Source organism: Dermochelys coriacea, chromosome 1 (genome assembly GCF_009764565.3).
Source record: "Dermochelys coriacea isolate rDerCor1 chromosome 1, rDerCor1.pri.v4, whole genome shotgun sequence".
NCBI lineage: Eukaryota > Metazoa > Chordata > Testudines > Dermochelyidae > Dermochelys > Dermochelys coriacea.
In genome coordinates this window covers 271,016,745-271,021,275 of record NC_050068.2, presented here as the reverse complement: position 1 = coordinate 271,021,275, position 4,531 = coordinate 271,016,745, and positions in this window count along the sequence as shown.

Genomic DNA, 4,531 nt, shown 5'->3' with positions numbered 1-4,531 from the left:
TACTACCTACAGCCTTCTGGGAAATGTAGTCACGGCCGCGGGGAGGAGCGAGCGGCGAGTCTAGGTTCAGGCGCCGCCGCCATAACCGGGTGAGTGGGGCGTAACTGCTGTGAAATCCGGGGACCTACCGCTGCCCCTCACGGAGCAGTGCCTAGATCCCCTGCAGCTCCCGGATTCCCACCATACCCTGCAGCCTCCAAACCCACCGGCCTAAAGCCCCCAGGCCCCCCCCCCACACGCCCCTTGTAGTCCCCAGCTCCCCCTCCTTACGCGCCAGGCCCCCTACACACCCTTCAGCACCCAGACCCCACCACATCCTGCAGCACCCAGCTCCCACCACGCACTCCCGACTGTCTGCCGTACACACCCAGACCCCCATGCCTGGTAGCACTCGGATCCCAGACACATACGCACAGCAACTCCCAGCAATACGTAACTGCAGCCACCCGCACGTACACCCGGGCGCACCTAACCCGCACACATACAGCTGTGCCTAGACACCAAGCCACAGAGGTGCTGCCAACCAGCAACACCCAAGAAAAGACCTCCTGCCTCTAAGCTACAGGTTCCCCAACAGACCTAGTCAACCACATGCAGCTATAGGCTCTTCCACACGTATGGGTGTTAAATTTACTGCAGTTTTCTCTGTTGTTCAAGGCCTTTCTTATCTCCAGGTCATTCTAGTCTCACACTCACACTATGAGTTATGGTCTCATAAAAATAAATTTTAAAGCAAGGTATAGTTCTGTTACACAAGATAAAAAGATTTTCCACAAATAATCTTTCAAATTACTCACACCTTCTTGTCAACTGTCTGTAATGGGCAACTCTCTTACCACTTCAAAAGTTATTTTTCCTTCCTTGGTATCCTGCTGTTAATTGATTAATCTCGTTAGACTGACCTCACACTTGGTAAAGCAACCCCCATCCTTTCATGTATTTATACCTGCTCCTGTATTTTCACTCCATGCATCTGATGAAGTGGGTTCTAGCCCACAAAAGCTTATGCCCAAATCAGTTTGTTAGTCTTTAAGGTGCCATAAGGACTCCTCATTATTTTTGGTGATACAGACTAACATGGCTACCTCTCTGAAACCTTCAACTGTGTGTTTATGCTTTCTGCAGGTGAATTTATTATCAGGAACCTTTACCAAAAGAGCACATTATAAGTAGGCTTGAAATGATTAAACTCTTATCAGTAAAATGTTGATTTCCCTGTACCCACTAACTGATTAAAAATATTTCCATCATTGATCATCAAAATTTACAGATAGGCAAAGTACAAAAAATGCTGCTTGAGGACTTATTAGCGTTTGATTTAAGGACATTTACTTTGTATATTTTGACATAAGATTGACAGCTTGTATTTTAATGGTTATAAAGCTTTAACTTTTTGAATCTCAGGGTCTACTGTCATTAAATAATTTTCTGATTCCCCTATCGCTGCCCACAGCTGTGAAAATTTAAATAAATAAAAATTGAAAAAGAAATGCTTAAAACCTACAATTTTGTGCAACTGTGAAAATTTAAGTAGATAAAAAAGAAAAAAATTCTTAAAGATAAAAACTGATAATATCCATCAATTACACAAAAAATCAAGTTCTGACAAACTTAATTTAAGGGAATATTGCAGAAAGCAAATTTTGTCCTCCTCCAAACAAGAAACAGAAATACAACATGCAACTTGTGTGTCCATAATTTGAATTCTGAATACTGTATCAAAATCTTGCAACTGTTTTTGAGCAAGCTGTGGGTTAGGGTTATTGACAGAAATGATCTGACTTCAAATTACAAATAAATTCAAGAAAATGCTAATCTTTTTGCACTCAACTCATGAAAAAGGATCAAAATTTCTTGAATAAGGTCCCAATCCAGTAAATGTTTATACACCTTCTTAACTTTATGCATGTGAGTAGCTCTGTTGACTTAATTGACTTCAGTGAGACTACTCCTACTTAAAGTTAGGCATGTGTTTGCAGAGTTATTTGCCCTCTGTCATGTGTTGATAGAAGAGAGTCCAACCTGAATGCATTGCTGGGCCTGCAAAACAGCATGTTTAAGTATGGATGTATAACATATTGGTCTTGCCAATGTATATAGACCCAAATTGTTTATTTAAAAAAAAAAAGTCTAGGACTTTTTTTTAACCTAGTTACAACAATTTGGTTCCCACCAGTTAGTCAGGTATTAAGCAACCAAACTTAATGGGATCAGTTTCACAGGTTAGATGAGTGCTGTCATACAGTACACAAATGAAATCCTAGTCCTTAGAGGAAGAGGCTATAACAAACAAAGAAAAACCTTTCTGAACTAAACTATGTTTTTAATCGGGTGTTAGCATAGATTTGTCCTTGCATATAGGCAGACCAAACTGTCAACCCAGTCCCTTATAAATAACTATATGTTTAGCACGGGTTCTTCTCTCTGGGGATACTCTACGATTTGCTAAGTGTTTTTTCAACAGGAGAAACATACTGTTTTATTCATCATAGTTTGAAATCTCCTCCTTTTCAGACTGATCCAGCAGCAGCTTGAAAGCAGCCAGCTACTCCAATTGTGTGTCTAACTGTCAGCAGCTGGACCCTGGCTGAAATGAAATCAAGATAATTTGAGACATATCTTGGTCCAAGTAATTATTACATTTAAGAGCTTTCATCTTGTGAATAGACATGGCAGTTTTAGAACCATACAGGTTTTTTAATTATTACTCATTTAAAAAATCCATATGGTACTAAAAGTGTCATCTCAAAAAACTTTTGGTTAATTGACTCAGGGAATTCTGAGACAAATAACCCCTATTTAGCACACATTTCCAACCGTCAAAATTAAATCTTCTCAGACATGACAAACCTGCCGCAAATTGTAACAAAGAATAAAATGCAGTGGCATTCTCAAGAATTTTAGCATTTTGGAAAATGGTGGGAATGGGATAAATAAATAAGTTCAGACAACAAACTGTAGGGTCTGCATATTAATAATTACTTAACACTGTCCAGCATAAGGAAGGATTAGAGGATCTGATCACTTCAGAGGGATGGGATTACAGAAGGAGATATCTGACCACTTGAGGAGGATTGGGTTGCACTGGTGGCTTATCAGTGAGATGGAAGAGGAGGGTAGGAGGAGGCGATTACTAAAAAGATGAAGTTAGTATTCAAATCATCCAGAGACAGCCTTAGTAACTGAGAAGGAATTAGTTATTAAAACATATACGTTTATTTGTAATAATGATGTGCTATTCAATGGTAACTGTGAATCATTATTCTAACTTAATAGATCTATTAATTATGGACTATGAACAACATATCTATTTAACATATTTTTAAGCATCTTCATTTTCAGTTTAAATTGATTTTTACCGAAAAAAATCCCAGATTTTACAAAAAGTATTATCTGGGTTTTTTTTCCAATTTTCACCCTACTTTTGTATCTTTCAAATATGTAAAAAATAACTTGTTTTGTTAGGAAAATACAATACATTTCATGAGATATATGTATTGTGATAATACATTAGTCTGTATATGCAAAGCTGCATGTTGAAGTAAGGCTATGTATTAGTCTAGAAGATATATATATATATACGCAATAAACAAACGGGCACGAATTTACTGATGAGTCTCACACCTACCATGCACACATTTCAAGTTGTTAGCAGATAATGGTTTAAAGATCTAAACTAAAATGGGAAGAAAACAAAAATCCATATCAGAATACATTTCAGAACAGAAAGAAATACTGTATTCAAAAGATTTTAAAAAACAAAAATGGGAGAAAAGGATGAAGTTGGGTGTATGCATTGCAAATGTTGTAGTATCGAAGTTACAGGCTAATCATTCTAAGTATACAACAGTAAATTGTTTATTCAAATGAAAAGTTTTACTTGGGGATTAGAGATATATTGTTTTCTTAAACTTATCAGTGGCATTTTGTTTTGAGTTCTGTTTTAGTTCTGCAGCAAACCACATTGAATTCTGTTCATCAAAGCATTAATCTAATGAATACTTTTCCCTCCTGTCCTTCCATCCACCAAAATAAACCATGATATTTACCCAGAACAATTATTATTAATAGTTTTTGCACTAATTTTCACCTGTTTTTGTTGTAGTAATAAACACTGATAAATTCCTGAGAAAAATTAAATTAAAATAAAAACCGAAAACAAAGGGCCCTAGGTATTTTTAGGGTGGTTATCACTGTGCTATCTAAACTCTATATGATAACTCTAGGTATCTTAAAGAAAGTCTAAATGAGTTTCATTCTTCCATCTATTCATATTCCAGCACATTTTTCTCAGTATTCCTTTTAATCTTGTTTTTCCTCTTCCTCCTCTTTCTCTCTCCGCCTTGAATAGTGGTCGTAGCAGGGGCTGGTGTTACTGAAGACGGGCACGGGAAAAAAGATTGGTCTTGCATTTAGATTATAAACAAAGTAATGTCTTCTAATAATGAGCTGCATAGTTTGCTGAGGAGACTCTATTCTCTGCCCTGAGAGTCTTATCTCATGTCTATCTAGCAGCAGCATCCTTATTGGA